The 25,210-nt window shown below is 42.0% G+C and overlaps 1 protein-coding gene across 1 annotated transcript in view; it reads right to left on the bottom strand.

The window, feature by feature from the left end:
- Positions 1-25,210, bottom strand: part of LOC124589866 (facilitated trehalose transporter Tret1-like) — a 34,921-nt gene that overhangs the window by 8,712 nt on the left and 999 nt on the right. The window lies entirely within an intron of this gene.

Here is a 25,210-nt window from a genome sequence, read left to right as displayed (position 1 = left end):
TTAAGTTCATTTGCAACAGTACAACTAGCGTTTGTAGCCGAAAGAGGGGACAAGGTATTTATTACACAACAATTCTAACTTTTGGCTTTAACATTATGTAGGTCTACCAGCGTTGTTTCCTTAGCTTATAATTCAGTTTCGGTTAGATGCTAGGAAGAAAGCCAGATTTATTACGATATGAACGATCATTTAGAGCGAAAAGCAACATCAAGCCAAGGAATTCGGCGTAGTTTCGATGCAAGCTTCAAGCTTACCATTTTCCGTTGTGCCGAAACCACAACCAACAGAGTGGGCTGAAGAAAGTATGGACTGGACGAATCTAATGTGTGACGTCCGATTGGTTCAGAACAAAAATGAAAGAAAGCAGTTTCAAAGAGAGAATCGTTCAGGGGACCGAAATGAGCCAAGTATGCGGAAACTGAATCTAAGTTTCTTTCCTATGTGCAAGAATCCAACTCTAGGCCTTGGAATAAGCAGAAGTCTTAAATGTGCCACAACGAGAGTTTCGTGCGAGTATTGGTTGGAGCCGTCGCTTGATGCGGAAAATGGCCTTGCTTTCCGACGAAGTACTACGCTATCAAAGAGAATGTCACCAGATTTCGAGGAGAAGCTGGTCTGTCTCCAGCATTACGTCGTCCAGTTGCGAAAGTGTCACTCATAACCTTTTCATCAATTTGGAAATGCTGACAACACATCAGAATTTTTAACTTGCCGAGCAGTACGACAGTAGACATGATAAAAAAATGGCTCTGAGCACTATGGGACTTAACATCTATGGTCATCAGTCCCCTAGAACTTAGAACTACTTAAACCTAACTAACCTAAGGACAGCACACAACACCCAGCCATCACGAGGCAGAGAAAATCCCTGACCCCGCCGGGAATCGAACCCGGGAGTAGACATGATAGGAGCAAAAAGTATCTCATGAAGAGGAACTGAGGATGATGAAAATAGAATTACTGTGGTGTTAGCTCTTACAGCCGATGTGGGAAAGTTACCCTTTTATGTCATTCTGAAGAGAAAACCCACGCCCAAAGAAAACTTTCCTATGGGTTTCTAGCCCAGTTTTAAGAGGGTTTTCAGCTTACATTAATTGTGGCAAAAGATTTTTTTCTGTGATCGTTTGGTGTGGTGTGGGTGTGCCAGATCTAAGTTTTCGACCTCGAAAGTGGGGGGACAACTTTTGGTGGTCGAAAAATCTCGAAACTTTCGGACTTTTTCCATATTTTGGAAATAACCGTCCTATATTAAAACAAAGAGAGTGAAATATTGCGTCGATTAAAAGAAGAAATTGAAAATTGATCCTGAAGTTTGATTTTTATGGGGACCCAATAAACAGCAAATTTTTCCAACTTTGTGAAAATGTGCGGCAAGTGCATGCACTGGTGCATTCCATTTTGCAGCTGCAGGGCGTCAGTTTCAGAAGCTCCTGGGGAGCAGGTTCTTTCATTATAGGAATGGGAGTGAGTCTGAACCTGTCCCATCCCCAACCTCATTCAAGTGGACCTAGCGTGTTTCCCATCCACCACTAAACTTGGAGGCATGCTCTGTAACTGTGCAGGTCTGCAGCATCGAGTGCTAGAGAAGTCGGGGTAAGATGAACTTCACCTTTGTTGACATCTTCACAAAAAGATATCTCAGCTCATTGATAGTGCGGGTGGTCGTCCTCGTGCCATACATTGATCTTCTCCCCACAACTTTCTCTCACAACACTTTGGTAGTCGTACACATTGGCTGAAAGATCTTAACTGAAGAGCTTGATGGTAAAACTAAGGTAGGGGAGTAGGCCATCCCCCCCCTCCCCCACCACCACCACCACCATTCGGTCCCCTTAAGGCACAATGACGTTCCCACACAAGGGAACCGGCTACCTGCTCTTCCCTTTCTGCGATCCAACTCTTCGTCCCAATCCCTCCTTATCTCAACGTTACGAAACAGCTCGCCAAGCGCCCTTCTTTGATGTGCACACAGTCACCTATTCATTGAAGATATAAGTCATGTGGGATTTTCTTCAGGCAGAATGTATTCTGGATGACCAACTTCCCTAAGTTAGTAATAAAACCCAATTTTTTCATATGTATTTAAATGGATGTACAAGTAGGTACATGGAAAATATGCGTTTAGACCTAACATAGCTCTTCAATTATTAGAATATATATTGCGAACAAGACACCAGTAGTACTAGGCGAAAATTACCAAAAAATTAGATTTTCAAATTCTCACAAATTCCTTAAAACCAGTTTCCAATGCATTCAGAAGTCACATTATATACTCAGAATGAAATCAGACTTGTAGGCATCAAAAAAGAGCGAAAACCCGATAGTGTGAATAAAGGCTTTCCTCAGTTTTGCTTTATGTGGAGAAAAAATTTCAAAATTGGCCCAGTTTGGAAGAATTGGAACTCATGGCTTGATGCTATATACAACTTTTAAGCAGGCTGGGGGTGGGGGGGGGGGGGGGGGAGGACGGTATTGATAAAATTTGCTGTTGGAAAGTTGCAGCACATTTAAAATAGATAAAACACAATTTTTGGCAAAGCTGGAAAAATTTTCTGTGTTTTGGATACCCTAAAAATCAACAACTGGATCACTTTTTAATTTTTTTCTTTTAACCGACGCAGGATTTTATCCTCTTTATTTTACTATAGGGTGATTATTTCCAAAATATGGACTGTTTTCGAGTTATAAGCGGAAAACTGGAAAAAGTCCGAAAATTTCGAATTTTTTCGCCCACCAAAAGTTTTCCCACTTTCGAGGTCTAAAACTTAGATTTGGCATACTCACGCCATACCAAACGATCCTAGAAAAAATCTTTTGCCAGAATTAATGTAAGCTGAACCACTTTTTGGATCCTCTATGTACTAGGCTATTTGTGATTCGCTGCCAAGATAAGCGCTAGATGATAACGCAATATATGGTTGACTGTCCACTATTTGGAATCGCAGATCTGGCACATTGTTTGCTAAGAGAGCCATGTTAGTTTTGAGTGTTTTTAAGAGACATCTAACAACTGAAGTAAAAGATAAACTTGTTGTCCTAAAGACAGATCTTGTCGTAATACCTGGAGGAATGGCTTCAAAACTACGGGTACTAGATGTGGCAACAAGCAAACCGTTCAAGGACAACCTGCGAATATTGTATTCAGATTGCCTCTTGGAAGAAGACCACGTCCTTACACCATTTGGTAAGACAGACAAGCCGCCTATCACACTTTTGTGTGAGTGACTTCTTACATCATGGCCCTCAACACCGTCAGAGGCCATCATGAAGGGGTTCAAGAAGTGCTGCATATCCAATGCGCTGATGGCACTGAGGAGGACGTACTATGGGAAGAGAATGAAGAAAATGATAGGAGTGAGAGTGAAAATTGTGAAGTGAGTACGGGTACTGATAGCGATGAGACTAAATAACATAAAATACGTTGCGAACATTTTGTATCAAATGTTAGAACAAATGTTTTCGATACATACCTATGGCTTACGTGTAAGTACAAATAAATTTTTGGTATTTTTTCTCCTCTAAATCAGTGTGCGGCTTATTTTAGTGCAATTTTTTTTTAATTTGTTCCTTGAAATTTAGGAGTGCCGCTTTTATGCGTTGGCAGCTTATTTTTGGGTTAATACGGCATTAACAGAGGTAGCTTAATGATGTGTTTATAACCTATGGCTCAGTCACCTTGGCGTTAGTTATTTTACTAATGTTTCTTATTTCGTAATTATTACGATATTTCAGGATTCAAAGAAAAAGGAAAGATCTAATGCACGCCTGGGTAAAAGCCGTTAGCAGGCGAAACTGGTCACCCAAAAATGATTCATGTGTTTGTTCCCAGCACTTTCGTGAAGAAGACATGAGTCTAGCTGGTGAGACGATGAGACTTCGAGAAGTAATTGTTCCGTCTGTATTCCCTTAGTATCCACCGTATTTTCAGAAAATGGTCGCCTGATAGAGATGCTGGTGATAACAATTTACAGCCATTGATAACGGTTTATCGTCAAGTTATGATGAGCTTGATATAGCTGATCCGTCACGACGCAAAACGAAACTGTTGGAAGAGCTGACAGAAAGAAACGTAGTTAATGAGTCGGTAACGATGAACGAGACGTCATTTTGGGTCGGTAAGAAGTAGCAACAAAAAACTTGTATTATTCTTCACTATTTACTATTTTCTGATACATATAGTAATGAGTCGAGTTGCCGTAATGGTGTTACTGTATTCATAATTATATGTTGCCAGTTTCGGTCAACTTCGATTTTTCTTCGAATAGTATGCACTTTATAAAAGTCCTCCGATAAGTAGAACGTGACGTTTGTCGTGGATAACAAGTGGCTTTACTTATTTGAGTGTTGTTACGAAAACTACCGTTTGCTTTAAACGTGTGTATATGTAACTTGATGTTCTTCTCACAACACGATTTTACAATATACGTGTTAAACTCTACTAGTATGGAAATATTAGCTCAACTGTACAACTTGTATAGACCACCTCAAAAGCCCACGTTTCGGAAAATCGTAGTACGGGGGTTGTCCAGAAAGTAATGCACTGCATTTTGTTTCTCAGCCGACAACAGTGCTACGAATGCGAAACATTAAGCCTAGTTTGCCGGCCGGAGTGGCCGAGCGGTTCTAGGCGCTACAGACTGGAACCGCGCGACCGCTACGGTCGCAGGTTCGAATCCTGCCTCGGGCATGGCTGTGTGTGATGTCCTTAGGTTAGTCAGGTTTAAGTAGTTCTAAGTTCTAGGGGACTGATGACCTCAGAAGTTAAGTCCCATAGTGCTCAGAGCCATTTGAACCATTAAGCCTAGTTTACACGAGTACATAGGGTTGTGCTTCTCGTTGTGTGGAATAATTTGCACGCAAATGGTTTCATATTTGACTGTAGACACGGCGAAACCAGTATATAATTCAGTTTCATAGTTTTGTGGGTTCCTGAGTCGTGTCTGAAATGAAAGTTTTGGCAGCTGCACGTCGCACAAGTTGTGATGGAGTTAACGCTTGTTGCGCGCAATCGCTGCATAAGAAAAAAATAAGAAACGTGTTTCGATTCGTGACTGGATGAAGAAAAAACGTCAGCTCGGTTGCTCAGCATCCTTGCTGAAATAATTTGTAATGGAAGACCCAAGAAGTTCTTTCAATTATCTTAGAATGCCACCAGAACTGTTAACGTTTCTTCTAAATAGAGTTAATTATGCGGTAAGGAATGAAGATATTGTAATGCATGAAGCACTGTCGGCAGAACTGAAATTACATATCACATTGCATGCATTACAATCGAGAACACTCGGCATGCTATAAGATGTGGTTTTAGTTGGTGATGACGCATTTTCATTAACACCAGTAAGTATTGACAGTAATAAATATTAACATTAACATCAGTAATTATTCGAAGCAGGCCGCATTAAGAAGAGAATGGTTTGCAAACTACTCTCTTGAAGATGGATTTGTACAGTGGCGATATTTCAAAATTCTAACACGTGTGAATGGGGAGCACAGCTGCGACGATTTGCGTAGTCTCCCTCCTGTCAACAACATTCCTTAAAAAATGAGTCGGCCAACTCGAACGATGGGATTTTAACTTGTAGACAAGAGTGTTTCTACAGCTAGAATAACATTTGATTGTATTTTTCATAATTCAGTTGCATATGTATTTATTATCTGGGGGCCGGCCGGAGTGGCCGAGCGGTTCTAGGCGCTACAGTCTGTAACCGCGCGACCGCTACGGTCGCAGGTTCGAATCCTGCCTCGGGCATGGATGTGTGTGATGTCCTTAGGTTAGTTAGGTTTAAGTAGTTCTAAGTTCTAGGGGAGTGCTGACCTCAGAAGTTAAGTCCCATAGTGCTCAGAGGCATTTGAACCATTTTATTATCTGGGGTCTTCTGAGTGAGCGCGCCAAGTTTCCGTCACTTCCGACAGATAACGTAGCTGCAGTACAGTTTCAAAACAAGCAACGTACCAAATTTCTCACTGCATAGAAAGAAACTGTGTGAAATATTCACCATCGCTTGTGTGAAGTCTATAGAGCATCTGCTGTCGACAGAAGTACAGTTTGTCGCTGGACGTGGAGGGTGAGGTCATCAGAAGGCGGTTCGGCGGAGCTTCAGGATTTGCAGCGGTCAGGTAGACCATCCACATCTATTACGCCTGACGTGTTGCAGCGAACTGATGTTGTCATTAGCATTGCGACTCGGCAGTTAGCGCTGCATCGGTCAATCAGAAAAGGAAGGTTGGATGCAATTAACCGCACTCTTGGATATTTAAAAGTGTGTGCAAGATGGGTCACGTAGTATCTAACGGTGGATCACAAATCACACAGAATAAACATTTGTCTTGATTTCTTGCAACGTTTTGAAGCTGAGGGGGAGGCATCCTTGTCCCGGACTGCTACAGGTGATGAAACCTGGGTTCACCATTTTGAGCCCGAAACAAAATGACAGTCGATGGAATGGTGCCATTCCCACTCCCCACAGAAGAAGAAATTCAAAGCAATTGCTTCCGTTGCTAAGATAATGACCACTGTATTTTGGGACTGTGGAGGTGCGATTATCATTGACGTGATGCCAACAGGTGACACCATTAATTCAAAAGCATAAGTCAACACATTAACAAAACTCAAGAAGAGCTTCCGGCGACTTCGACGCTGCAGCAACCCAGGAGATGTTCTGGCGCAACACGATAACGCTTGGCCCCACACAAGGTTGAGGACTGTTGAACACATCGCAAAACAGGGTTGGACAGAGGTACTGTATCCACCCTACAGCCGTGAACTAGCCCACTCACACTCGCTTGTTTGGGCCATTAAAGGAGGCCATTCATGGAAGACATTTTGAGCATGATGAAGAGGTGATTCACACAGTGAAGCACTGCCTCCGCCACCAGGACAAGGATTGATACCAACTGGGCATACACGCCCTTGTTTTGCATTGGAGAAAGGCCATAGAATGAGATGGAGATTACGTGTAAAAATAGTGTAGATAAAACACAATTATTTCGCGTGTGTAATTCTCATTATGTTCAATAAGGCATACCGACCAGCGTGGGAATGGTTTTTAAGTGGTTTTCCGCACCTCACTAGGTTAATACTGGGCTGGTACGCAAGTTACTCCCCAGTTACACCATTTGAATACATTTAGAACATTTTCGCTCACTTTCATATGAAATAGTGCACGACGACAAATGGGAGACACATATTTCATTCTTGGGGTAAAGGGGTGCAGACAGGGAGGGCATCCAGCCACCGTTTAAAATTAACCATGCCATTTTTGGAGTATTGTATGGTAGTGAAACATGGACTGTGGGAATACCGGAACTGAAGAGAGTCGAAACATTTGAGATGTGGTGCTGTAGACGAAGGTTGAAAATTGGGTTGACTAATAAGGTGAGTAATGAGGAGGTTGTGAGTAGAATCGGAGAGGAATGGAATATGTGGAAAACACTGACAAGGAGAAGTGACATGATGATAGGACATCTGTTAAGACATGAGGGAATGACTTCCATGGTACTATAAGGAGCTGTAGAGGGCAAAAACTGTAGAGGGAAACAGAGATTGGAATACATCCAGCAAATAATTGACGATGTAAGTTGCGAGTGCCACTCTAGGATGCTGTGCTTGGCACAGGAGAGGAATTTGTGGCGCGCTGCATCAAATCGCTCAGAAAACTAGTAGCTCAAAAACAAAACAAAAAAAGTGCTAATTCCGTTCATAAGCATACCGACACTGCGCCAATGCGAGACTAAGGCACAAGAAAAAGAAGAAAAAGAGTCATGATTGTACCACATGGTAAACTTAAGCGATTTGACATTTAAAGAAAACAAAAATTACTTCCAAAGTGTGGAGTGATGGACTCGGCTATTCTGTGCATTTATTCCTAAGGAATACTCTTAACAAAACTCACATTTTTTAAATATGACATACATTAAAGCAGTTCCACAGTGAGAGCAATCTTCACAACTTGCTTCAGATAACGGAATACAGATTTTCTTTAAAATTTCTCAATACTTTTAAAAGGCTGAAATGAAGTTGCGGATAACCCATCAGCAAAATTCTACTACTACAAATGCAGAGAATAAGAACTCAGTCTGATCAAACTGGGAAATTCAGTTCAATCCTAATGTCTGTCCCACTTATACAAAAGGTAACACGTTAAATTGGGTCTTAGTATATATTCATTTAACGAACAATTAATTTAATCTTAATTTCCTTGAACAGGCGGAACGCTTTGGATGAAGACTTTATCAAAGGATAAGGCATAAGAAAATATCACACAATAACAAAGAATTTCCGAGGGCCTGCCCTCGTGTGACGAACCAGTTCAATTGCAAAGAAACGCGATCTAGCAAGCAAATTCGTCACACATCACGAAGCAGAGGTATGCATCAAATAAATATATCAGGTAACTACTCAGATGTAGAAAAGAGTAATATGAAATTACGCCCATGCTCACACTACTGTTGTAACTGCAGTCAGGTTTAGGGCGAGGAAGAGGATGTCTGGTAAATGATTTCAACATAGAGGCCTGCAACGTAAATACCGCTGGAGCCGGTTTCCGTATCCAGAGTGCAGAGAAATTTAGGGGCCTCTCCTAAGTTAAGACTGCAGACACGATATAGTACCTCATTTCTCACTGCGTCAGGCACACCACGACGCTTTAACAACAGCAATTACACAGGTCTGCAAAAAAATATTTTTTTAAGTTGTTTGAAATTTGATAACTGACTTTTATGTACTTTTCAGCGCTGATTTCAAAACTGCATTCCATTTTTTTTCATCACGTCACGTTTTCTCACAAGAAAGGCAGTATTTTTGAGTATAATACCAAATTTAAGCAATTTATCACATTTTTTCCAACGTCATAAAATTTTACTTAATTTATAAATCATGTTCTAAACTATATTTCCATTATATTCCATTTCTCTTTAAGCTCGTAAGTCCTTCTAATAACGCTTTTGCTTTCTGTCTAAGCTTCTTTTATTGCTTTTCCGGCTGTGGACTCGTTGAGGATCATCTCTTTTTATCATCCAACAGTAGTCCGCTATCATGTCGACGTTCTATCTTCCTTGATATCTTCTTTCCATTTCTTCGATGTCTTGGTGGAATCTTTCGCCTGCTCTTCAGTTACATCACCAAGCTTTGAAGGGAAGTAGTCAAGACGTCAGTGGAGAAAATGAACTTTAATGCTCATGTTACAGCTCAGCTTCTTAAAGTTGTCGTGCATGTCTGTGACGATTGTATTGTAGTTTGGATCTCTTTTGTTTCTTAGGAAACCGATAACAACTAATTTAAAAGATGTCCATGGTCCCTTTTCTTTTGTTTCCATTTTGTCCACAAAGTTGGGATCTGTCATTAATTTTCTAATGTCTGGTCCGACAAAGATTCGTACCTTTAGATTTGCCAAGGATAAACCAGGAAACTGTCCACAAAGATATCTGAAACACTCCCCTTCTTTTGGCAATGCTTTAACAAATTGTTTCATCAGCTCGAACATAATGTGAAGTGGTGGAAGTAACACCTTTTTGGGATCCACAAGGCTTTTCCTCTCAACATTTTTAACCCCTACCTGTAACGTTTTTCTCAAGGACCAACCTTTTATCTGCAAGGTTTTTCTCAAGGGCCAAGCTTTTTTTATGTAGTGTTGCTTTCTGTCTCAGCTGTCCCATTCGCAGAGAAAGCAAGCGAACTTTGTATAGGCACTTTGTTGACCAAATCACCACATAGTGTCCATTTGTGGTCTGAATAGCAGAGTTTGCTTAAAACCATTTCAAGGTTTTCGTAACATTTTTTTAAGTGAACCGAGTGTCCAACTGGTATAGAAACGTACTTTTTGCCGTTGCGTACAAGTACTGCTTTAAGGCTTCTTTTGAAGAATCAATAAAAAGTCTCCACTCCTCACAAGCATTATCTATTTTGAAACGTGCCATAAGTCCAGGAACATCACTGCAAGACACCAGGTCACCTTCTTGAGAGAAGAAAGATACAAACTCTTTTCCCTCGATCGATGCCAAGAAAAAGATGTACCTGGAGCCTAAAACCTCTGCCGATTCTTTAGAAAGGCCTAGTTCTCTATCTAAATAGTTCATTTCAGATTGTGAGAGTGGAATGGGATCGGTTGTGCCAGGATCGTAGCAATCTCTGTCTTCTTCACCATGACATTGCTGAGTCAATGGCTCGTGATCATCTGTATCACCCAAAGGATCTGGAGGAGAGGGTATTGGTACTTCAGGTCCATGAGGAATAGGGCGAATGGCTGATTGAATGTTAGGGTAAGAAATATCCTTTTTGTTTTTCAAATTTAAACCTCGTACGTTGCAAGAACAAAATAGCAGTCATCACTATGATTTTTGGGCTCACTCCAAACCACTGGTGTTCCAAATCGTAGGGACTGATTTTTACGTTGAAACCATTGCCTCAGTTCTTCAACACATACTGAACAAACTTTTCTTTGGGGCCCAAGGCTTATCCTGATCTCCTAACTTTATACCAAAATAGGCGAAATACACTTTTCAACAAAATCGGAAATGTTTCTTTGTTGCGTTTTAACGCCATAGTAACCACAAATGTAGCAGAAGCAATCTGGAGAGTTTGTACATCCTCTGGTAGCCATTGTCCAGTGTCCATAAAACAACTTCACAACACAAGAAAACAATCACTACTTTAAAGCACTAGTAACAATAACACATGAACAGCACAGAGTGAAGAGGTACTGTGAACTGAAACACAATAAGAGAAGCTCACTGCTGGGTGATGGCGGGGGAAGGGGCAGCGTGACAGACAGGCACTGACAAGAAAGTACTGCTGGTTTCTCCTAATTACTCTTTATTTTACGTGTATCTAGTATAAAAACGGCTAAATAACAGTTTATGGAGATCCTAAAAACCAAAATTCGAACTCACTAGAGCGCAGAAGTATCGAAAAAAGCTAAAACTAGACAAGCGGTTTGTGAAATAACTGTACGTGATGGAATTTTTCCCTATTTTTCCCGAAATTAGTGTTGAAAACACTATAAAAATCACTTAAAAAATTTGAAACAATTTTTATGTCGCAATCCTATGTTATCCACCCCGCACACTCTGCTTTGCTCCTGGCGTACTCCTGGTGCGGCAACAAGACGCTACCAACCGCGCCACGGCCCCTGCTCCGTTCCTCTGCGCCTTCCCCCTCTCCTCGTCGACAGCGCTAGTTGCTGCCCCGCGCGCCCCCAAGCCAGGTCGACTGCCTGCCGGACCGCACGGCTCGGGTGTGCTGGCGGCCAGGAAACACAATTCCCGCGAGTTGGCGCGGACTCGGATTCCCAACAGCCGATCGCAGGGGGCAGAATCTCCAAAACATGGCCAACACGCCAAGAAGACGTTTAATTCAGGCAAAACGCATCATACGGGGATTTTTTGGTCTCTGGTTACGAATTGGAAGTTAAAAATCGTCTAAACAAAGTGGAGTATCAAAATGCCAACGAGACGCATGAAAACCCTTCATAATTTTTAATAATAGCGTATTTAGAGGATTTGGAGATAAATAATTACAACAATTAACACAGCGACAACGTGATTTGTTTCTTAAACCAAAATACCAGAATATTCGTCGAAAAGATATTGGAGAATAACACTTTTTAGATGCCCCAAAAATTGCCATATAATAACATACAGCTCGACGCTTGCTTGAAAATTCGAAAACATCTGCTCTCATAAGATCATTGGACATTATTATTATTATTATTATTTCTACTATAATAATAACAGTACCTATTGAAGACAATCGGTCGCAACATTCAAAACGCAATCGGATTGATGTTAAAGATGTTCTGCTGCATACAAAATGATGTGGTTGGTTTCATTCCTTGTAATCCGAATCAGTATCGCTCTCAAAGTCAGCATCAACATCGTAATCTTCTACTGTCGGTCGTGGTGTGATTGGTATCGCAGGGGACAGTAATAGCCCTATTGCCTCCTCTTGAGAAACAATTTTTATGTTTTTGTGACAGTTTTCTAATACTGTATATGTATGGATCGGATGTTATTAGAAGCCGCTTGGAAACGTTTTCCATTGTTTTTACTCGTGAACACTTCCTGGAAAAGTCTTCGCCGTATCTTTTAATACCTTTGTTACTCGCTTCTTCTGCTTCTTCGTATAATTGACCGATTGGTAGCAAAGCGTGGGCTGTTATTTGTGGAGTGTGAATCAATAGCTTATGCACTGTAGTGGACATGTAATTCCATGGATACAGCTCAGCGAATTTTCTCGCACTTACCAGCGCATAACTGTGGAACTTACGAATATTGGTTTCAAGTCCACTCGAAATGACTTGTAAAATGACGTGAAAACATTCAATCAAATCTATGTCCAATGATCTTATGAAAGCAGATGTTTTCGAATTTTCAAGCAAGCGTCGAGCTGTATTTCCATCGTTCGTACTTCAGTAGCCAGGTTTCGGAAGATCGACAATAAGTTCCAGTTTTGAGCTGAATCCTGACATAAAGTCCGGGAACACTTTCAATTATTTATTGCACAAGAACTAAACATTCTAGAGATGTCATACATGTTGCAATTTGAAGAGAAACTCTGAACGTCTCTCTTTGCTTTTCTTTACACATTCGATATGCGAACCATGATTGACCCGGCAGACGTCAATACGGTAATCGAATTCTTTCCATACCCGTCCCAGCATGGCATCATCGACTGTGACAGTCGCTTCCCGTATTGTCTCCCGGATCTCTGCTACATCACGTGGTAGAGGCGGTACATACACCATATCTTTAATGTGTCCTCACATAAAAAAGTCAGGCAGAGTGAGATCTGGTGATCGCGGAGACTATTTCATGAAACAGCTGTCCCCTTCTGTAGTACGGCCGATTCATCGATACGACAGCTCCGTGATCAGGTACCCACGAACTACACGATGAAAATGGGGTCGAGCCCCATTCTGTTGAAAGATGAACAGAGAGCCTCATTGCGTTTGAGGCATCAGTCATTGCTGCAACGTTTCCAAGTAGGAATATCCAGTGACGGCGCTCTCGGTGTAGCAGAATGGCCCGTACACTTTTCTACGTGACAATGCACAAAAAACATTTACCTTTGGGGAATCACGCTCAAATTCAAAGCATTCGTGTGGATGCTTCCTTGTTGGCGGCTTCTTACCGTACTTGGTTCTAAACATCCGTCGAACACCTGTAGCACACTTGTTTTTGTCGAACTCCGACACACAGAAAGCTCGCTCCACACCTGAACTCGTTATGTTTGCGACTAGCGCTGACTATCGGCAAATTACCAAACTATGCTGTGGCGGTATACATGAAAAAAAAAAAAAACTTCAGAGTTTCTCTTCAAAATGACATCTGTACAATTTGGTTCTTGTGCAATAAATAATTGAAAGCGTTCCCGGACTTTATGTACACCCTGTATATACTCAGAGTTGTGTTAGATTACCACGGACAGACTTACGGTTGCGACTGACAAGGAAAACGTCATAGTAGTGAAGAAGCTTATTGTGAGTGCTGCCAAACGGTACCTAAATATCCTGGCGTTCTGTGGACGAAGTCCCGCTTGGCAGAACATTAGGTACAGGCGTCGCTGAACGTGTGGGTGTAGCACTCAACTGTTATTTTATCTTCCACACTTGACGCAAGTTAGCAGAGATTACAGTGGGAAGATGATTACTCATAATTAGTGGCCCCTGTGAACGCTCCTTGAAATTCGGTGGTATGCACATATTTATAACTGAATATCATATTTATGTATACTGAAACGTCCCCTTAGAAAATTTTTTGAATTACTGTGCTGATAAACCTCTTACGTTATTTGATTTTCAAACAGCTGAGCAAAACTGAACGTACTCAGACATTACTCTCTTTACTTATTCTGATCAACACTAAACTGACACACAATTTTTTTAGCGCAACGCAGTCCGACTTTCAAAAATCCCTACAAAAGAATGGCCCTGACTAAGAATAACCTATACCTTTCATTAATCACTTACCTCACAAAAATCTTCGTTACTCGAACTACTGCAATACAGCGAACGCCAATACTGCCAGCTAAATAAGATTCTACCTACTGAAGGCACTAAATACTGACAGGCATAGTTAGGAAATGAAAGATTGTGACAGAGAACAAACAATGTATTTACCTTAATAGTGTTCAAATATATATATATATATATCTCAGCTCATGACATCCAGTCTTACAAATTTACTCTTCCTGATGGACACACGTCCAGATCATCCGCTCTCAAAACTCCGCCATTTCTCTCCCCACATCCACCATTGCTGGCGGCTCACCTCCAACTGCGCAACGCTATGCGCTGTTCACATCCAACTGCCAGTCACTACAATAGAGAATATTTCAACAATGCCAACCAGCCACAGACTGCACACAGCACAATCAGTGGTTTTCATACAGAGCGCTACGTGGCTTTACTAACATAAAAACCTAAACAGCCTACTTACAATACCAACATAACTTGGGTACATTGGGACTCAACAATATAGCCTTTTCTTACCAGACGACTTTGTTCCTTAATTTCTGACCAACCAATCTCTTTCCAGAGCTAACATTGCATTCAAAGTTGTACACATGTGCCACCGGCAGGAGTGCCATGTCAGAACTTGTGCAGCGAAAGTAATGCAGGTGAGTTTTGCAGGCTGCAGTGCCGCTGACTGTGCCGAATCATTGAAACAAACAGGTGGGCTCACCGTAGAGCCCAATTGTGCAAGCCTCTAGCTCAGCCAGCCGCTACTGTACAGATTCTTCTTTCTTAGAGCCTTTGTGTGTATTTTACTTTTCACCCAACATAGAAATCGATGCATTATTAAGAGATAAATGGTGAAGTTACAAAGTGGTGCATTGTAGTGCTGGAAACCGTTATGTATACTGAAACGGAGACCATCAAATCTTACTGAGTTTTGTATCATTCTCCACGTAACAGGATTTTTGAAGAGGCACTGAGAATACTCATTTGTAGCTTTATAACCAGAAGTGAGAGTTTTATGACTGTCCACTACTCTGTGACCGAAGGCCGGCAACAGAGACTGCAACAAAGGTAGCAGGAATGTAGTTGGGCCATGGTATTGGATTGGTGAATAAATTAGTAGCGTTTTTCCACAAGTTTAGTAAAAACAACAGATACACACAACAGACTTTAGTCATCAATCTTTCGCTGTGTACAACGGTCTGCCCACGCTGTGGTATCTTTTCGATTCCGCGACTGTAGAATCGCGTGGTTTTGAGGCGGAGAACTCGCCGAGTCATGTTCGGAGTTCATTTTCATACGGAAAGGAGTCTCTTGAAGGTTTTTCGGTAGAGAGTGGAAGAGGCGAAAGGGTGTAAGATCAACTTAATAAGGTGGGTGCGGGGTGACTTGTCAACCCAGTTCCTGTATAGTGTTTTTTGTCAGTCTAGCAGAATGGGAGCGGGCGTTATCGTGGAATAGAATCACATCACGCAGTCTTCCTGGTCGTTGCTCTTGAATTGCTTCTGCAAGATGTCACAGCTGTTGACAACAAATACCAGCAGTGTAGGTTACCCCTCGGTGAAGCAATTCGTAGTACACCACACCGTTGCTCTCACACCAGGCGCGCAGGGCTTTGTACGGGGAGTTGATGCTTTGTTTGGGCTCGACCATTCCTTTCTTTTCCTTATGTTAAAATAAAGACCCAATTTCTCGTCAGCAGTAACGATACGGAATAGGAATGGTCGACGTTGTTCATGAGCTAATTGGTGACGAGCAGGCGTAGATGCACGTAAGGTCACCTGCTGATTTTTATGTTTTTGATGTATAACGTCCGATACCCAAACATCCGATTTTCGAACCTTCCCTGTTGGATGCAAATGTCGCGCTATGGTGGTATGAGCAGAATTCATCACATTTGCCAATTCTCGAGTACGCTGACATGGATCATGTAGATTAATGCATTTCAACGATCTTCATCAAACCCCGAAGGTCTTCCTGAATGTTGAGTGTCACTAATGTCAAAACAGTTCTCCTTGAAACGAGAAAATCATATCTTGCCGTTCTCTGTCTAGTGGCATTATCCCCATACATTATGTAAATGTCTCTGGCTGTCCCCGCTGTTTTTACCCTTCCGTTGGACCAAACCGGAAGAATATGACGGAAATGCTACATTTTCTCCACTTGGCACTTTTTTCCAGCGTTCACAGCTCCACTCACTATCTCTAAATGACAAAATGACAGTGTGTAAACTCAAATAGCAACAGTGAACTATAAACCAAATATAACAATCGATAAATAAACTCATAGCAACTGGTATACCAACATACAAAACAAAAGCGCTACGAACTTGTACACCAACCTATTATATCACGTACGTATCTGTCGGCTGGGCGAGGGGCGCACCCGTCATCCTTCGGTCGAACCTCACGCCTGGGGGCGAGCAAAACAATGAGATCACGGCTCTCTGCTCCCCAACCACCTCATAGTTTCTGGCTTTGTGTCAGAAATAATTACGTGAAGAGGTTCCTCAAAAGCTAAGTCGAAAAGTAATTTTGCAAATGCTGGGCGCTTTTGTAAAATTCCAGAACAGAATGGCCGAGAGTAACAGAACAAGTAGTTTCTACAGTATGTCACTTGGTGATGTTGAATGTAAAATTAATAGTTACAGAATTAAAGATGAGGTCACCACTACAGATTTCATGCCTGATACGTATTCCACTCACATTAAGGACGAGGAAGAAACCTTTGAAAAATTGCTCGTAGCTTAGTTGAAAACGGAATGGTAGAACTCGGGACTGGTGATTCAATATTAGTGCCACTGATAACACTCACGTAACGTCGGAATCAACAGCGGAAAACTGTGTCTGGCTGTCAAACAAGATGGGAAAATTAATAACGTATGAATATAATTTTCGTCTGAAATCTCTGACTTGAAATCGGAAATGAAACAGGGCATTGAAAATCAGTTTACCCACTACTGAGTACAACTGAATTAACATGTCGATTCCAGATTGAAAGTTATTGCTTCGAATATCAACCAAGAACTTACAGTTGTGTGGCAACTTTGTGAAATGTGCACACAAGAATTTGAGCTAAAACTCGAGAAAAACTTGGAACCAAATGAAAACGCCTATCACACTTTCATTGAACAGACGAAGGTAAAGTAAGCTGCACACTAGAAAGCTATCTCTACAGGGTTATCTAATATTAGTGCTAATACAAAGTGTCCCAAAATAATATATACACTGTTTAAAACTGAATATCTCTTTAATTAAAGGAGACAGAATTACAGTTTTTGCGGTTAATAATTCAGAAGGCGGCTAGTAACATAACGCTATCTTTTGTTTTAGGATTGTAAACAAACATGGCATTATCGTTGAATCAATGGAAATGGGTGCTAAAGTGTTACTGGAAAACAGACAATGTGAGTGAGGGTTGAATTTGGAACACTACTAGCAACAAAGGAACATTTAAAAGAGTACGAGATAAGTTTGACGTCGAAGGAACGGTGGAGGATAAGAGGACTACGGAAGAGAGAGATGTTCTACAGACAATGAAAGTGTTGACGCAGCGATCCAAGCGTACACACAATCCCAGAAAAATTTGTGAGGTATAGCTCTCGTGAGACTGGTATCTGCAAAAGCAGTATTGATAGAATCTTGCGGGCTCAGAAATTTAAGCATTACATTCCAGCTCTTAAAGAGGATGATCCCGACAGACGAAGTGAATTTCGTGAGCGGTTCATTAACAGTTGTGAAGAAGAGGAACGTTTCCAATATCTAATGCTTTCGTTGGATGAACAGATCTTTATTTAATCTTAACGGAGCAATTAACCGCCATAATTGCGGGTACTGGGCCAGTGACAAGCCGAGGAAAGGCATGTTAATCTGCCAGGAGTATCGGTCTGGTGTGGCCTGCCTTCTAGAGGGTTACTGAGGCCATACTTCTTTGGAAACATTGTCACAGGTGACTCTTCCTTAGAAATATTGCACTTGACGACTCTGGTCCTTTTTTACGTGAGGGAATTTCTTAATCGGACATTCGGTGGCGAATTGATACGGAAATCTCCTTATTTAACTCCTCTAGACTTATATCCACGGGATACTCTCAAGATCAGAAACACTGGATGTTCTTAAAGAGCCAGTTGAGTAACCCTGTGATGCTGTTCTATTAGGAACAATACAGTTTTCTTGTCGGTCTGTTGCAAGTTGTTGTCGACGGTGTATTGCGGTTTAAGGAGATCATTTTGAATATTTACCACCTTTAGCTGGACCATAAGGTTGACCACAAACAATGTACTGTATTTCTGTCTCCTTTAATTAAAGATATATTCAGTTTCAAAGAGTTGGGACACCCTGTACTATGCAAGAGCAGTGTACTAGTTTTACTAACATGTAGATGATAACCATCGTACACTTTGCACTGAAGCACTCGAATCGTTCCAAAATGTGTAGTTGGTGCACAGTACCACTGTCATTTGACCATTACATTCACCAGTTGTTGCAATGGATGGCATAGCATTCGCTGTTGCCTGAGCAAAAGCTCCATTAATAAGAGTGTGTTGTGTTACTGCTATCATGCTCAGTGCAGGAACAGATTTCCTTTATAATGGGACAATCGAAAGGACATGTAGTTTAGTGACTGACTGAAATTTTGAACACCTGCACAGATCTGAAACAATTCTATGACAAATTTCTGTGTAGCTATTGGTATGCAGAAATTCAGCAGGAATTATTAGCTGATTTTTAAAGTGGTGAAAGATATCAGTCAAACTCAAGCACAATGCAAGGTATTCGTGAGTTCTGGTGGTAGCATGTTGAATACGCTGACGGATACAGAGGTAGACACTATTGAGAGAATGTTGTCTTTCTACATCTTTAGATATGCAACTACAGCACCATGGGCAATTATCACAGCTACGTCAGATTTTTGGAACAGGTAGAATATTTGCATGGAAAGATGGCAACAAAAAAATGGTTCAAATGGCTCTGAGCACTATGGGACTCAACTGCTGTGGTCATCAGTCCCCTAGAACTTAGAACTACTTAAACCTAACTAACCTAAAGACATCACACACATCCATGCCCAAGGCAGGATTCGAACCTGCGACCGTAGCAGCAGCGCGGCTCCGGACTGGAGCGCCTAGAACCGCACGGCCACCGCGGCCGGCAAGATGGCAACAGTAAGATCCCACAACACAGGCAAGATGCCGGTTGGCCCATGCGCAATCTATGGCACGCAGTCGGTAACACGCAACATAATGTGGACGATAATACGACGTCGGAATATGTAAATCATCGTATTCCACCTGAGCAGTTAAACCAGGTAGGGGCTCAGTACGACAACAGATTCCGTTGTCCCAAGGTATTTGTTAAATTTGAAAGATGATAGAAAATGTTTTACAGTGGACAAAAAAGAAGGGCAGAATGATGACCCCAAAATTAACCTTGAAGTGCGGAGGTGGGCGCATAGTTATACTAGCGACCCATAACCTGACAGTGTGACCATCTTGGCGGCACTTCAAACAAGCTTGACATTTTTGGCGAGATAAAAGCTGATGACATTTTCGTTATTGCAGTGCTATTTAATGAGTGGGAACTAAACTTGATAAGACAAGGGGTAAATGGTAGAACATTCAGCTGGCCAGTATGAGATTTCTGGTCTCAAAAAATAACTTAGAAGAAGATGTGGGCAAGTACACATCCATGGGGACTTATCTCGGAACTCAGCAAGGTAGAACAATTTGAATGCACAGAAGTGCCAGATAATGAAAGAGAGAACATATACCAAATCCGAATGAGAACCGACCTGCAGGCTAGATGATAATGTTACCTTTGTTTTAGATGCATGTGAAGTGTGATGCAAGTCACAGTGCCTATGTGAGCTGTTACTGCACGATACTGTTTACCAAAATGTTCAAATGTGTGTGAATTCCTAAGGGACGAAACTGCTTAGGTCATCGGTCCCTAGATTTACATACTACTTTAACTTAAACTAACTTATGCTAAGAACAACACAAACACCCAAGCCCAAGGGAGGACTCGAACCTCCGTCGGGAGTGGCCCACTGTTTACCTTTGGAGAGAGCGCGAAGTATGATTTCACCTGTTAATAAAGGTTTTGATCACAAAGTAGTTATTGAAGGTTTGTTGTACACATATGACCCTATGATGAATGGAAGCAATATCAGTACTGCTGCATACTGCACGAATAGCGTTGACTCTGAAATCTTAACAGACAGCGATTCAGAGATATCTGCAGTGCCAAAGGAATATTAACGTTTATCCCAGTAACTAAGCAACAGTTGTAATTCTGATGTCTGGTGGAAAAAAAAAACTGGAGCAACCGTCCAAAGATAATAATCATGAGTTATGATGCCTTTGATATTTAATAACGTTAAGCTTTCCTCGTCTTAATCTTGATATGATAATGAGTGTTGAATTCCTAAGTTATTATTACTGTGGTGAGCTTGATTTTAATGCATTCTACATAAGTTGAATGTCGGTGAAATGCACCTTTTAATGTGTTTTGTAAAAAGGAAAGACGAAAATTTGGGTGCTTCAGAAAATCATTACACTGAAATACTTGAAGGAGAAAAATAGATAAGAGTGAATAATTATCATGTGCTTAGTATACTGAGAAAAGAAGATTGACTTAGGATCAACAAGCCATTGTCTGATGAACAAAAAGAAATAAGGGCCGAGACAACCTACAGAATTCACGCAATGGATGTATTGTCACAGCAACAAAATGCAACTTTTAAAGTAAGAGGTCCTGCAAAACAGAAAATGGTGAAGTATATTCAGACCAACCCACAGTAGTCATAAACTTCGAGTGTATGGTGACAAGCCACATAAAAGTTCGCGACAAAAACGTATTCGGTGTCTTTCGCAAAAAAGATGCTCTACAGAAGGAAATAAGTGTGATGGTAAATTGAGGAATCGGTGAGCATGCTTGAACTTTTATCAACTCTTTTCCTGTCTCCCAAAACGAGACTGGAGTGTATGGCTGTTTCTCGATGCACAATGGTGTAATGAAATCGTAGAAAGACAAAGTGAAATACAGGTTCTATTGACGAACTTTTGTAAAGGTTCCACGGAGCGAAATTCTTGACATCACTGAATATCGCTCGTGGATACTGGATTCTACAGCTACCCCCCACGGCCGTCTTGGAATGTGAATTGCGTTACCAGTTCTGTGTAGTGCTTTTTGGGTTGAATATATACGTCTGGAAATTAGTGAGGACAACACATAGGGTATTAGAACCAGAACTAATGAATCAATTGATTGTATATGTCTTTAACGTACTGCTGGCTATGCCCAGTTGTCCAGAATATTTTGAGTTATTTAAACGGGTTTTAGTAGCGATGCACGAAGGCTGAATGAAATCAGAGCTCAGTAAGGCTGAGCTGGTCAGGAGAGATATTAAATTCTTGGGAACATCATTAGAGTGGATGGTATACTTCCTGAAGTAAGTGAGTTAAGATTTAAAGAAGAGTTCCCTAGTCACAGGAATAAGAAACAGTTGCATGTCATGTTTGGCTTGTTTTCTTTGAGTAAGAGTTTCATATCAATGCATCCTTGAATCAATTGCAAAATACTAATGGCACATGGGCATGGATAGAGGAATACGAAACTGGTTTCCAGAAACTGAAGTCGGAATTAGTCCAGAGTAATATTCTGTATCAATCAGATAACTTGAAATTATTCTTTGTGTCTTTCAATGCGTGTATTTATGGTACTGACGTTGAGAGTTTCCAGTTGGAAAGTAAGAATGGAGAGAGTCACCACTGCACTATAGCATTTGTGAGTAAAGCGTTGTCAGCAGTAGAAAGAAACTATTGTACTACAGAACAGGAACCTTTAGCAGTTGTGTATAGGTTCCAGAAATTTGAAAGTTATTTGTTTGGTAACAATACAGCGGTGGTAACAAATCACAAAGTACTTAGTCTCCTTAAGAAGTGACGACTAAGTCATCGTAAGTTGGACCAAAGGACAATTTAGAATTGTTCGATTTGAAGGTACACTCTTTGAGGGTGAGGCAATATTATAGTTGGATGCTCTATCCGAATTACCTGCTGAGGTTCAGCCATAATGGTTTACAGTTGTTTTACTTGAGAGGAACACAGACTGGAGCTGCAATTCGGTAGATCTGCATATAAACAGACAGGGACAGAACCGTGACGAATGACTGTCATTTGTTAAGAAAATCCTAGATTTTTGTAAACACTGTAAGGTGTGAATATGCTATAAATTGAACCAAGGTATTTTCCTCCACAGAATTAAAGACGATGGGGAGGACTGGAAGTTATGCTTGCCAAATGAACAGACAGATGAGCTAATTAATTTAATGCATGGTAGTTATGGCCTTTATGGTGTCAGAAAATGTATTGCATAGTTAGAAGAGATGCTGAGATTTGAAAACCTGTGGAGGTGGGTATAGAACCAGGTCATGGCGTATGACGTACACCAAAATTTTAGAACAGCTTCAATACCTACTCAGGGTTTAAGACAAAACATCGAAATGGAAAAACCTACACACCTAATAACAGTAGATTATCTTGGTCCGTTGCCAGTGTCCAGAAGTGTGTGTACCTGTACTTTGATTGTATTGGATGTTTCCACTAAATGCGTGAGATTTTACAGCATCTGCAAAATAACTAACGAAGTGCTGGTAGATCAGTTGGAAAGATGTTATTTTGTTCAAATTGTGGAATATCAGTCGTTACTTTCAGGTTATGGTTCACAGTTTGTAGCGAAGAAATTTGAAAAAAAAAATGTTAGAAAGAAACAGCATTAGCCGTATTAGGATTGCCACTTATTGTTGGCATTTAAAGCCTTCGGTGCATGGCACGAGACAGCAAACGCTGACGTGCACGAAGACTGGATATCCAAAGTCACGAGAGACAGTGCTGTTAGCACATGGCACTAGCTGGTTGACGTGGTACTGCGCTCTAAGCGCCCTTCAGCGGGAGTCGCCGGCTTTATTTGGCTCCCAAACCACACAGTTTGTTCACGAAAACGGACGCTCATCGAATTCCTAATTGTGGTTCCACACAAATTAAAACTTCAATGCCTGCAAATGTGTAATAAGACGAAAATGAAAGATACATGTCCACTCAGTATGGATATCGGCCTATAAAATTTCACCAAACCAAACAAACTCACTCTGGACAGAGAGCGCAGTTATACACTCCTGGAAATTGAAATAAGAACACCGTGAATTCATTGTCCCAGGAAGGGGAAACTTTATTGACACATTCCTGGGGTCAGATACATCACATGATCACACTGACAGAACCACAGGCACGTAGACACAGGCAACAGAGCATGCACAATGTCGGCACTAGTACAGTGTATATCCACCTTTCGCAGCAATGCAGGCTGCTATTCTCCCATGGAGACGATCGTAGAGATGCTGGATGTAGTCCTGTGGAACGGCTTGCCATGCCATTTCCACCTGACGCCTCAGTTGGACCAGCGTTCGTGCTGGACGTGCAGACCGCGTGAGACGACGCTTCATCCAGTCCCAAACATGCTCAATGGGGGACAGATCCGGAGATCTTGCTGGCCAGGGTAGTTGACTTACACCTTCTAGAGCACGTTGGGTGGCACGGGATACATGCGGACGTGCATTGTCCTGTTGGAACAGCAAGTTCCCTTGCCGGTCTAGGAATGGTAGAACGATGGGTTCGATGACGGTTTGGATGTACCATGCACTATTCAGTGTCCCCTCGACGATCACCAGTGGTGTACGGCCAGTGTAGGAGATCGCTCCCCACACCATGATGCCGGGTGTTGGCCCTGTGTGCCTCAGTCGTATGCAGTCCTGATTGTGGCGCTCACCTGCACGGCGCCAAACACGCATACGACCATCATTGGCACCAAGGCAGAAGCGACTCTCATCGCTGAAGACGACACGTCTCCATTCGTCCCTCCATTCACGTCTGTCGCGACACCACTGGAGGCGGGCTGCACGATGTTGGGGCGTGAGCGGAAGACGGCCTAACGGTGTGCGGGACCGTAGCCCAGCTTCATGGAGACGGTTGCGAATGGTCCTCGCCGATACCCCAGGAGCAACAGTGTCCCTAATTTGCTGGGCCGTGGCGGTGCGGTCCCCTACGGCACTGCGTAGGATCCTACGGTCTTGGCGTGCATCCGTGCGTCGCTGCGGTCCGGTCCCAGGTCGACGGGCACGTGCACCTTCCGCCGACCACTGGCGACAACATCGATGTACTGTGGAGACCTCACGCCCCACGTGTTGAGCAATTCGGCGGTACGTCCACCCGGCCTCCCGCATGCCCACTATACGCCCTCGCTCAAAGTCCGTCAACTGCACATACGGTTCACGTCCACGCTGTCGCGGCATGCTACCAGTGTTAAAGACTGCGATGGAGCTCCGTATGCCACGGCAAACTGGCTGACACTGACGGCGGCGGTGCACAAATGCTGCGCAGCTAGCGCCATTCGACGGCCAACACCGCGGTTCCTGGTGTGTCCGCTGTGCCGTGCGTGTGATCATTGCTTGTACAGCCCTCTCGCAGTGTCCGGAGCAAGTATGGTGGGTCTGACACACCGGTGTCAATGTGTTCTTTTTTCCATTTCCAGGAGTGTATTTATATAACATCAAATATTATGGAAACTATTTCTATTAATCTCATAGGAAAGAGACACAACCTTTTAGAAAATATGAAGGCGAAAAAAAAAATATTGGTCACATCAGGACACATACCTTCTATTGATGTGATCCTCAGCTATCTACGTTAATCTGTGAATTTATTTCTACCTCCCTCGCTGTTTATATTACAGTCTTCTAAAGGTTATAGTAGCTGAAATGTTATTGGTTGACATTTAAGTGTAACAAATTGTAACAAGAATGACACGTTTTCATGAATCTTCAGTGGGTTGTAGCCTTAACTCAGCTTACTCAAATAACACTCAAGTTATGTTGCGAAAATAATTGTATACGAAAATTAACAATATTATGAAAAGGATAATTGCTACCCACCACATAGTGGATATGTTGAGTTGCAGATAGGTACAACAAAAAGACCGTAACAAAATAAGCTTTCGGCCAACACGTCCTTTGTGAAAAATAACGGCAGACGCCCCCCCCCCCCCCACACACACACACATAACTGTCATGCAAATGCAACTCACACACATGTGGCTTTAACTGCCAGAGAATGTGGTCATGTGTGTGTGAGTTGCGTTTGTGTGTGTGTGTGTGTGTGTGTGTGCGTGTGTGCGTGTGTGTGTGTGTATGTGTGTGTG

This window comes from Schistocerca americana, chromosome 1 (assembly GCF_021461395.2).
Source record: "Schistocerca americana isolate TAMUIC-IGC-003095 chromosome 1, iqSchAmer2.1, whole genome shotgun sequence".
In the NCBI taxonomy this organism is placed as follows: domain Eukaryota; kingdom Metazoa; phylum Arthropoda; class Insecta; order Orthoptera; family Acrididae; genus Schistocerca; species Schistocerca americana.
The sequence above is the reverse complement of the archived record's forward strand: the minus strand, read 5'-3'. Positions and strand labels throughout refer to the sequence as shown.